Here is a 13,685-nt window from a genome sequence, read left to right as displayed (position 1 = left end):
GATATAACTCATATGGAAATTATTTAAAGAAATTCATATTTAGAAATTAATATTTAAGAAAAAAAAATAATTTTTTTCGATTTTTATATTCTATAGTTTCAACATTGAATGGGGTTTTTTTAATTTGTAACTTATTTGTAATATATTAAAATAAATTACATCAACTAATTTAAAATGTGAAATTATAATATAATTTCATTTTCTATCAATAAGATCATCACTTGTTATAATTCTCATATTTATTTCTAATTTCACCTATATTTTAAATTGTGACAATTATTTATTAAATTTATTAAATTAATTAAAATTTCTTATAGTGAAATTTTTTAAATATTAATATCATTATTATATTCTACTATTTATATGCAAATAACATGAAGGAAACATTTTTATATTTATTATATTATATAAAATTTATTATATTATTTCAACACAAACATAAAGTAATTTATATATTTATTTCCCGATGAAATTCTTTGAAATTCTTCAATATATTCTATTGGTAAATTTCAAATCAAGATTCCTATCAAGATGCTTATCGATGATTCATAATAGAAGTATTATAATGTTACTCGTATGTATACATTTCTAGTTTGCGTGTTAATTAACCAACATCGATGTAACGAGAAAGTTTTTCTTTCTCTCTTGTCAGTTGCAATCAATCTTTCTTCGATTGCATTTTTTTTCGAAATTCAAAATTTATTTCTTCATTACTTTTTTTTTTCGTCTCTCATAAACAAATAACATATTATTGTTTTCATTAAATGAACAAGTTTTCATTAAAACATAATCTCTTGATAATCAAAAATTAATATTCACAGATATATATCATTTAATGAAAAATAAGCCGAAAGAAAAAGGAAAATATAATATAATAAAACAAAATATGTTTGATTATAAAATCCATTTTACACTTTCTCTTTCTCATTTCATTCTATTAATTGTGAAATATTAGTTTTTTGTTTGAAATGTATAATCACATTATAATAATGAAATAAAAATGGAATAAAAACATGTTTATATATTCTTTGCAATATCCTTGAAAATATTGAACCAATGAAAAAGAAGGCAAAACTTCGCGTGACAGATCATGATTCCCTATTTTGCCATAAATTACCATATAAAAATATTATTTCATTTTGGGTAGTTTCTTTTTGTGAAAAAATTAGACGAATTATTCTTAATAAAAATTATATAATTCGGAAAAATATAATCGTAATTTGTTGAAATATGCTGAAGAATATGAAAAATCATTGAACTGTTTTTTAATAGTTTTAGAAAAGAATTAATTTCGTATTAATTAGAATCAAATTGAATATAAAGATGTTTCGTTTACTTTCATTTTAATTTTACTATTTAATTATTAAGAAAGTCACTTTGTATCTAAGATCTAAGATTTAATTTTATCAAGGAATAACTCGTGAAATTTTTCTTTGGAAAAAAATTATATTTTCAGATATCAAGAATTATTTTTTGAAATTTTTTTTATTTTTTAATTCTATTTTTAATTTTCTAATTTTTTCCTATTTTTTTTAAACAATATTTTAAATTGTGTTAAATTATTGTGATTTTATTATAAATTATCAAATTCTAAAATTTTTTCAATTAGATTTTATTTAAAATTTTACACTTAATTACATTAAATAATTCTTAGTCATTATTTTAATTTGATAAATATTAAAATATTCTTTTTGATGTTTAAAAATTAATAAAATTTATTTATTTGATATATTTTATCATTATTATTATAAATGTAATTACAATTATTTAATATTATTTGTTAAATTATTAAATTATAATATCATTATTGTAATATCATTATTGCATCATATTGTGAAAAATCATATACATTATAAAATCAACTCTTTTCATAGACAAAAATATTCGATAGTTTTAAAGATTGCTTTATATGTAATAGCATTAATTTGAAATATCACGATATGCAAATTTAAAATCATCACTTTCCATTAAGAATGATTAGAACTTTTACTTTCGAATATCGTATAAATAGTTGCGGCAAATTATTAACTATTATCTGCTTCGTTGATTAACAGATATTCATTAATATAATTGGTAGCGATTAACTAATACACAATTTATCAAACAATAATTTATAATTATTTTACACACCATAAATCACAAATTGATTCTTATATACACAATAATTTATGAATATTGGAAAAATTCATAATAGTTATTGGAAATATAACATGGAATAATTAATAATAATTATATATTCGCTTGACTGATTTTTAAGAAGATAATTTGATTCTTTATTAAATCGATTGCAAAAGTTTTTCGAATATTATAATTAGATCATAGATTTTTATTTAAATTAAATAAGAGAAATGAGATTTAATTAAAGATATATTTTATCATTTAAATATCATAATAATATTTTATTTTGTGTATTCTATATCTTCTTGAATATTATCTTACATATACAATTTGTATATATTTGTATATTTAAATTTTTCATAAATTCATAAATATTAATCTATTCATAATCTAATATCTCATTATTATTTTTCTGAATATATTTTTGTATCATTTTATTAAATATTACTTATTTATTAATAAAAAATATTCTAATTTAACTTTTATACATTCATTTTTATTGTAATTTGATATTTAAAAAATGTTAAAGTAAATATCATAAGATTTAATGTATAAATAATCGCAATTTATTTATGATCTAATATTATTATTTGATTGTATTATAATATTGCTTTTTTATTACTATTTTTCTGTAAAAATTTATATCATTTTATTAAATATTTTTATTAACGAAAAATATTTAATTTTCATAAATTTTTACTATAATCTAAAATTTATAAACTAATAAAGTAAACATTATATGAATTATTATAATTCATTTCAACTAAATAAAAAATTTAATATTTATTCAAATACAATAAAATTTCTATTACTCATTATTCGAATATCCTGAATGTTCTATTAACCAAACATTTTATTATCTAAACTTTACATTATATCTATTTACATTAATAATAATATCTTTTTTTAATAATAATGTTTTTTTATGTTAATGAAATTTAATTTAAAATTAACATTAAATACGTTTATATAGTATATACAATAATATTGAAATGTATATATTTATTGCGAATTAATAAAATCCGAAATAGTTAAAAAATTAAAAAATATTAAGAATACTTCACAAAAATATATACTATTGAGAAATCTACAACAACACAAGAATGAATTTAAAAATTATTTGATAAGATGTATTTTTTTTTTATTAAAAAAAATTGTGCAATTTGATTGCTAAAAAAGTATATAATTTTATATTAAAAATTATTTTATTATAAAATTATTATTTCAATTTTATTGTAAAATAAGCATATTATTTTTCTCAAAATAAAAATTATAATATATTTTAATTAATAAATACATAAATAATTCATCTAAGAAAAATTTATATTGTATAACCCAACATTTTCTTATTCAAATAATTTTGTTAAATCAAAAAATTCTATTTTTATACATCTTAATTTATAAATATAAAGATTTTTTTAAATTTCAAATTAATATTCTAAATCAACTTGTATTAAAATTCCACTATATTCAAATCTAATATTTTCAATTCAATATGTTTAAATAAATAAAAAATCAAAAACTATACATATGAATTATGTGAAGAATTAACAGTTAACACTATTTAATATTTTCATCATTAAAACTCATTTCGAGAAAGGTGAATGTCATGATAAAATAATTGCAAATAATATACTCTGATCTGACTTTGTTGCGTCATAGTGTTTCCAGTTTGTTGAATATTCTATGATATATATTATATCGTAATGAATTAAAAAGCTATAAATAACACAATAATTTCTTTTAATTAATTTATCAATTAATAATAAAAAAAATAGGATTTATTATTAAATTAACCATTGGATTTTTAATTTAAGAATAGTATCAATTTATAATAATTTGAACTGTTATATTATCATTTTTTAAATTAAGAAAAATAAATAATAAAATATACATTTCTTGTTAAAAAATTTCTTTCTAAAAAATTCTATTTATGAAATAATTATTTTTAATTATCATAATCAAAAATATTATAATTTCAAAATATTATAATATCATAATCAAAATATTATTAATATTTTCTTGAATAAATTTCTTTCTTATCTTAAATTAATATTTATCTTGCAAAATACAATAGAATTTTTATATTCTTTTATTTTTATATTTGACAGATTTATCATATTCATAATATTTTTTAGGCAAAAAAATATTTTGATATTCATTCAAAAATCTAATATTTGCCAAAAGTTTCTCTATTTGATTTATTTTTTATCAACTTTTTAATAAAAAATAAATTTCTTGCTTTTATATATTTAAGTTCTTATTCGAAAATTTTTTTCTTTATCCTTCATTTTTATACAAAAAATTGATTCTATATTCATCTAATTCAATATTCTTTAGAATTGTTAATGAATATAGAATAACAATTTTAATAAAATAATTTAACTTCAAAATATTATGATAAATTTATTTTATCATAAATAATTCAAAGAAATCGTTATTCATCTCTTAATATTTTTTCGAATTTAATAATTTATTATTTATTTTTTAATATAATTAATTTAATATAATACACTCTTTCTTTTTATTAAATCATCAAAATTTACTAAAAAAATCTTCATATTTTGTAGTAAAATTAATCTATTACATAGATTAAAATTTACTCACACTTTCTATTACTTTTTAAATTTCTTCAAAACTCAAAACAATCAATTTTCTAACAATAATCAATTCTTTTATTTCTGCTCATCATTTATCTACATTCTATCAATCAATTCATAAATTGAAAATTAAAATTTAAATAAATTTAAATTGATTAAGACATCCATCTTGCGTGCAACAAGCATCAGATTGGTCAATAACAAGCTTGAATTGTTATTTTCTCGGTTATTTCTTCTTCCACGTAGATGTACTAATTAATCCGTGGAGAAGATAGAGCGTCGCTTTCGTGGCTTGTAATTGAAGAAATGGTATATCTCATTCTGTCGAGTATACACTGTAATTGGAAATTTAGACGAGCGAGCAGAAGCGTGCATTTCAAAGCGTGCGTTTCGAAGCGTGAATCCGTACGTTTTCTACGCAGCTATAGAAACTTAAAAAAATAAAATTCTACGCCCTTCGAAAAAATATTTGCCTAATAGCAGTTACATGGATAAGTTATATATCAAAGTAATTGCGTCCTTTTTCTTCTTTTCCGCCTGTCTAATTACGTATCATGGGAATCTTGTGAAGGTAATGAACAACTTTCACATGTTGCATAATAAGATTGAATATATATGTACATGCATATATGTGCGTATTGTTATTATATATATACATGGATAGTAAGAGGATTAAGCTTTTGAGGATCGTCGAAGAATGTAACGTGTTTGATCGTGTTTCGAGGAAGTTAAAGATTTATAATAGTTATATGGTGAATAGTAGATATATCGTGATTTAGAATGTCGAAGGAAATATATTTAAATAATTTAGTATATTTGTTATTATTTATTATTAATTTATATAGCAATAACATTAAATTACATCTAATTACATCATAATAGAAAAAATATTATATATAAAATACATAAAATTTTTATTAATGGATATTTGTAATTATAACATATGTAATTATTAATTTATATTCTAATAGAGTTACATATCATCATCATTATTTCTATTACATATCTATCTTTAAAAATCATTTTAAATATTATAAATGTAATTATAAATGTAAAAAATGTAGATATTATATAAAAAATATTATATAATATAAATATATTATATAAAAAAATAATTGAATTTTATCAATTCATAAATTTTGTAATTATTAATTACTATTAAAAACATTTTTATCAAAAATATTTGTAATTTTCACAAAATAAATTTATAAATTCAAATTTGAATATTAAGTATATTGAATATTAAGAAAAAGGAAATATTCACTAATTTTTACAATAAATTTAAAATAAATTTGGAATTACATTGGAATTGTAGTTTTGTCATAAAATTTTAACAACTATTACATAATTGATATAAATATAATTGTGAATAAAAATTACAATAATATTAAAAATTCAGTAATCACTATAATAATAAGTTATTATTTAATTATTCATTTATATTATGAAGAAATTATATTTTTGTAATTATATAAAAAATTTATAATTTTTTAAATAAAAAAATTTTTTTATCAAGAACTAAAATTTTAACAATTCAAATTATCAAAAAAATTTTTTTTGAAGATTATTATATACAGATTTATAATAAATCAATAATAATAATATTTTTTTGGCTTATAAAAATTAAATTTTTATGTTTTATCCTTCCTTCATATAAACTGTTATTAATAATGAAATCACATCAATTGATTGAATCTTGAATCTTAAATCAATCTAAAATTTAATTTATACTATAGTTATCGTTTATCTAGAATTTCGAATTACAATAGTAGCAAAAATTGTAACTTTTCAAACTTTAAAGAATTTCGAAGTTTCTAAAATTTTATGTAATAATATCTGTTAATTTTTGCAAACATCATTATACACGGAAACCATTACAGTATACAATTCCAATCTAATAACACTATGAAAAACGATCAATTACCACTATTTACAGGAAACAAAGGAAATGAAAATCACAACGAGCAGCACATAATATTTCTAGCTGATTTTGCGGAATTTTCACGATGTACCGATTCCTCCGCCAGCTGTTCTTCGTAGCGCGGAATTGTTTTCGCGATGAAAGTGAAAGGCTTCCGCCGACTTTCCCCGAAATTTTACGCCGTGCCCGCAGTCACAATCATCCCTGTCGCTTTTTCTCGAAGCTAATGTTCCGTCGGCACGAACTTCGTGAATTTGGAAGGAAGCAGCGTGTGACCGATCCTGTGAGCGTAATCATACCATTTCGTTGACCGTGCTCTCTTAATCACGCTGATGATCAGTGATGCTGAATGACCCTGAAACGACTGAAACACCATGTCGATCGAATAAATTCTAAGATTAAAGAAATTTTAAAGAATATTGTGATAAATACAATAAAAATGAACCAATATTCGATGAAAAATTATCGAGATTTTAAAATGTTATAATTTTGTAAAAAAAAATAAATAAATGAATAAATTATACAATAATGAATTGAACTCATTAAAATATAAAACTTCTACTTTCACAATTCTGAATTTATTTTTTTCAAACGTATTTTTATATCATGTAGATAGAAAAATAAAATAAAAATTATTTTTCTTTTTAAAATTTTGAAAAACTGAAAAAAATTTTTCCTGATAAAATCTCTAATAGTTGAAATATCTTTGTAATAATTCCTTAAAATTTATTGTATGATTTTTCTTTATCAAATTATTGTCAAAAACGAAATTTTTTTTTAATTTTTCACATCTAATCTTATATTGAAAATTAAATTAAAAAAAAAATCATATAATAAGTTTCAAGAGATCATTGTAAGAGAATCCAATCTTCAAGTCAATTTGTGAATTTCATTTCATTACAATCATAAAATTTTTTATGTTTTATTAAATTTTTTAAATTTTTTAGAAAAAAAGTTTAGAAAAGTGAAGTTTTTTTTCTAATTTTCTACAAGATATAAAAATATTTGAAAAAATTAAACTTAAAACTATAAAATAAAAATTTTATATTTTAATGAATTTAAGTTGATTATTAGACTTTTTTTTGTGAAGTTATAATTATTGTAGAAAAATTTTTTATCGAATTAATTCGTTTATTGGTACACTTATGCTTTTTACTTATATACATATATATCTATTGCATATTGAAAAAATTTGTATAGTTAAGCATAATATAATTTCATTTTATTTTTATTAGAAAATAATTAAAAGGAATATTATAATATTATAATTGTTTCGATGTGAATGATTTAATTTAATTTATTTTTGAAGTGGAATGAAAAAATATGTTTACATTTTATTATAATCTATTTATATCTATGTACATAATATACATAATATATGTACATAAATATATTAAAGATAGCAAGTATTCTAATGTTAATTAGCATATTCTTAAAGACAATAAGATTTATGAATATTCGCTGCTGTTAACATTTATCATAAATAGATAATTTTATTAAATGGTACATTATTATTATATTATTATTACCACATAATTTTAATATTACCACATAATTTTTGAATTTCTAATTTCACTTTTTAAATATTATTAGAGTATTCATTAATTTTTATGGATATATTTAAGTAATTTATTACAATATTTATTTTATTTAATACAATATACTTTATAATGTTATTACAATATTATAATATTTATTAAAATATAATAAAATATTACAAGAACATGATTAAAGAAACAAAATTTTATTATAAAAATTATATGCATTCTTTATTTTAAAATATATCATTTTATAAATTACTTAAAAAAGTAATTAAATATTAATATACTATAAGTACTTTGCATTAAAATAAAGTCAATAAATTTCAAGACATATATACTTATTTTAGTGAGCAGTCTCAAAGGATGAATTAGACGATAGGGAAATAAAATAAAGCAAAGAATGTCTTATAAAGATAGTATCGAGAGGGTATACTTAATGCTTTATCCTTTATGACTCATCTATTATAACTTACCTTCCTTCACAAGTAGGACACCTGCTGATCTCATACCAAACGTGATAATTGACTAAGATTATCAGGGAAATAATTAATCAGTCATAACTTTGTATTAGTGTAAGATAATGATCCAAATTTCGTAAAAAAAATATTTGCAAGATTTATAAGAAAATTAATGAATCTATGACTGAGTTATTAGGATTATTTCTCATTTAAAATTTTTTTTTAAATTATTTTTTTTAAATTAAATATTTTTTAAAATTTATTTTTTAGTTATAGTTTTTAAATTTTTTATTTTCTTTTTTTTTTAACTTTTCATGTTCCTTGTATTTATAATATGTGTATATCAATATATATCACAGATTATCCTTATATATCACAATATTATCCTTTCTAAGATGGTTATTAATGAACAATTTATTTCCTGGATTGCGTAAATTGATTAACGCACTCTGCAAATGCATCGTTTGAATCAAACGAATTTTTAAAGCAAACGTTTAATTTCTCGCATAATTTTTACATAGAAATTTTTCACACTTACCAATCATTTATTTCTGCTTTCTCGATAATAAGATAATAAGATAAAGATACTATATAACTCTTTCATATTCGATGGAACATAAATACTTTAGTTAGCTATTAAATAACTATTAAATTTCTTTTTGGAGAAATCAGTTTCGAATTTTAGTATTTATATTCAAATTTCTTCTTTCATTCCAAAAAATATGTTTCTGGAAAGGATTAAAATCAAAAAAATAAATATGTAAAATATAATTAAAAAAGAATAAAACAATTTGTACATATATAAAGTCGATAAAAATAAAGACATATAAATATATCTTATCGAAATTAAACATCACAGGAAAGAGAATTATCAATCACGTTATTTACATGTACAATTTCAATTTTGATTTTGATTTACATAAACTCGTATGATGTGGCAACACGAGAGGGATGTTTTCATCGCGAATGAGTTGTTTCCATGGTTTGCACCTGCTTGATCCCCTGTTTGAAATGATTCGTGGTCAGAACTAATGCTTCACTGATGGTCGATGCCCCTTCCAGCTTTTAAAAACGACCAGCAACGAATGATTATGTAACTTTAATTGCATTCTAACTACCGTGCAATGAAACGGGGAACGCAATCACCGATTTCAAAGGTGCCTCATTAAGACATTTGTCCAAAATGTGGCTCTTGTAGATGAATATATATTTAAGATTCATGGACTGTAAACAGTTTTCAGAACTGAAAATTGTCCAACTTTATGCCGCGTAATGCATTATCAACGATATATTATAAAAGATGCTTTGGGAATGGAGATATCTTTAAATGAACACTTTAAGGAACAAGGTGATTTTCGAAAATAATTTAGAATCATTTATTTATTTATTCATTTATGAGAAAGAATATTTATTGTGTAGTAAATACATGAATATTTTAATAAACGATTATATATTATATATTATATAATAATGAAATAGAAATAAAAATAGTAGATTTTATTATATTTATAATATGATCTATCGACGTATTCTTATGTATTTCTGAATGATTATCATTACGTCATCTTATATAATTTTATTTTATTTTTATTTATATAAAAGAGCTTCTATTTAAGTTTAGAACAAATAAATAAATTGAAAAATTGATGCATTTAATATTAATTAATTATTTATGAAAATATCATAACATAAAATATCATAACATAACATAATAATTTTAATATAATTTTAATGGAATTTTTTAAAGATTGATTAAAAATATATGAATTATCAGTTTTAGAATTTAATTAAATAAATTAATTAAATTTTTTGCAATTATATCAATGTATACAGAAATATAATTAAAATGATTATATTTATATCCTGATAATAATCAGAATTTCAGTAAAAATTTTTATATGTATATTTTCAATATTGGAAAAGCATTTTTTTATAAAATTTTTGCAAATTTATTCAGCATTGACGGTTTTTATTTACTATAATTTTTTTTAAATTAATTTTCATTTCTAGCATTCATTATATATTTATTTGTTCAATTTGTTATTTTAATTTGTATATCTTTTTTAATATAATGTTACATTTTATAAACTCTCCATTTTGTCTTTTTTAGTTTAAGTATTCCAACAACTGTAAATCCAAAAAAAAGGAATCATATATTTTAATTTTTTGGTAGATTTTTATTATGTAAATTATAATATAATACAAGTTGTATATAACATAAATTGTTATATAATAAAAATCATGTCAATGAAATAAAAATATTGATCAATTTTAAAATAAAAATTTTTAAATAAAGTAAAATATTTGAATGAATACAACTTTTTGCAACTATATACTATAAATATAATACTATACTATATAAATACTAATACTTGTAATTACGTGTTAAATTTGTTTGTTTCATAAATATAAAATATACATACATATTATAATATGCCAAATATAAATATAAATAACGAAAAGAATAAAAAATGGAAAATAGAAAAATATGAATAATGAAATAGAAATAAAAATAGTAGATTTTAGAATAATTATTATAAATTTTTATTATAGAGAAAATTAAATTTTGTATAAAGTAATGTAATTTTTTAATAAAATTCAGAATTTATATAATGATCATAATTTATGATTCGTATTATATATAATATAATAATATATCAAATATAAATTTAATACTTGGTATTTAAATGATTAATGAAAGAGGAAAAGCGAAAACGTGAAACAAAATGAAAGAAAAATTGATATTATATTTATTCCAATAATTTATTGGGGAATTGACTTGCATAATCACTTTAATAAGTGAATATGTAAGATATGAGAAGATTTCATTTAAACATATATACAACGTTTATGGATATTCGCTTCAAAGATTTTTTTCTTTCCTCCTCAAGTGTAAATGAAAGTGAAACTTATTTCGAATCATATGGAAGATCGATTCAATTTCACATAAAATATGTCATACTATAATATCTGCCTTATGATTTTTATTTTCGCGTTCAAGTACCATTCTTATGTTAAATTATCTTAAGTAAATTCAATAATAAATTTAAATAAATTTAAATAATCTACATTAAAATTTTTTATTTTATGTTATTTTATTATAATTTGTTTTAAAATCTATATTTTTATATGATTTAAAATCTTATTAATAATGAAACAATCTTTTAAGAAATGAAATAACAAAATGAATCTTTTTGAAAATAAATTTAGCATGAATTGGTGATGGCCTGAATTTAGATAAAAAAATATAAATTAAATTTTAAAAGAAAAATCATAAATCTCGATGCTATATTGAAACGAATCTAGTCACGAAATCTAATCTCAAATGCGATTCTAACTTTCACCGAATGTTAAATTCTAACTGGAAAGAACACGATCCGGAAAATTTTTTTCTAAGAAAGGAAAACTTCATTCTTTTTTACTGTCGAAATAATTCATATCAAATTTCTTGCGTGAAATTTGCTGCAAAATTTATTTTAAAAAAATCTTTATTTATGAAATAAATATATTTGATATAATTTTCTCCTAGTATTAATTCCTTCAGTAGTAATAATAAATAAAAAACTTGATAATAATAATTAAATATATTCTAAAATTATAAAATCGATATATATGAAGAATTATATATATATAAGTATAGTCCACTTTAAAAATTGAAATTTGTTTTCCCAGAAAATAGTAAAAAAAATTTTTTAAAAATATATGAATCTATTTCTCTTTTTTTATGAAATATAACGAATTTTATATTATCGAAATATATATTGGGATATATGGACATTGAATGTATATTGAGTGTATACTATAAAAATAATGTCTTTCTCATAAAAATATCTCATTTTCAATTTTCTTGTACATTCTGTATTTATATATATATAATATTAAAAATTTGATAGATCAAAATATATCACTTCACATATTCAAAAATAATTTTCTTTAAAGTTATAGTATAATAAATAATAAAAAATACAAATTATATGTATAATGTTAATATATATAATGAGACTTTTTCGAGATGCTATTAATTCTAGAGATAAGATCAGATACAAAAAATGATATAAAAATATTATCTGAAAGTTATATAGTATAAATAATTTAATTCCACATTAGATAGCAAGATGAAAATAGAATGTGACAGCCGTGTAATGAAGACAGAATAATCTCATTCTATTTCTATCTCGTTTCATTGAATGTAAATTTCAATTGGTTGTAATTTAATAAATAAATCAACATTTTTGTATAACAATTTTTATGTCTTGATCTCTAAAATCAAAACTATCCCTCGAATATATTAACATTAAAAAATAAATAACATTAATAAATTTTATAAACAATAAATTTAATTCTAAATATAAAATTATTCATAAATAAATTTTCTTCATAATTGTAGTAACTTATATATATTTTCTATATTTAATACTTATTTTATATTTTACAAAAATTATAAAACCAGTATTTCTTTTGGTCTTTAACCTATAAATGTCTTCAAGTACAGGAATCAAATTCTCGATACACATGTATCATGTAGAACATGTTGGCCAAAGATAGAACAAAGAGAGAATAGAAGCAAGTCCCTAAGTTTCAAAGCTGAGATGTAAGCACGGCCGAATGATCTAAGCTATCGAATAGGTCGCGTGTCAACGATTCAGATATACCTATGCAACATCGTTCGATGTCGTGTTCTTCGTAATTGGCTATCGGATCGGACGTGGCGATCGTTGGATCGTCGAACATATATACAAGTCGAGATGGCGAACATAATCGCGACACGTTGTCGATGTACGCGTAATACGGGTCAAATTACATGTACCGGCGGATCCGATAATTGTGCTTTCAACAAATAACGGGTTGATGTTCTTGGACAGGCTGTGATACCGATGATGTTTCGAACGATCTTTCAGCTGGGGTATGAAAGACGTGGCGTAACGGGATCAGAAAAATTACTGATGGCAAATTTTTGACATTTTTTTAAGTTATTTGTCATGAATAATTTTTTTTTAATTTTTTAAATCTTGGTTAAAAAAAATATATTATGATGATAGTTATAGTG

General features: G+C 19.9%; 1 long non-coding RNA gene across 1 annotated transcript; it reads left to right on the top strand.

Moving 5' to 3' along the window:
- The first annotated feature begins 5,376 nt into the window (after positions 1-5,376).
- LOC133666154 (uncharacterized) lies at positions 5,377-7,172 on the top strand. The gene is made up of 2 exons (XR_009829882.1): positions 5,377-5,470; positions 6,655-7,172. It is a non-coding gene; the product is annotated as an uncharacterized LOC133666154 (long non-coding RNA).
- The last annotated feature ends 6,513 nt before the right edge of the window (positions 7,173-13,685 follow it).

This window comes from Apis cerana, linkage group LG5, assembly GCF_029169275.1.
Source record: "Apis cerana isolate GH-2021 linkage group LG5, AcerK_1.0, whole genome shotgun sequence".
Taxonomy (NCBI): Eukaryota; Metazoa; Arthropoda; class Insecta; order Hymenoptera; family Apidae; genus Apis; species Apis cerana.
Note: the sequence above shows the minus strand (reverse complement) of the source record. Positions and strands in the feature narration are given on the sequence as shown.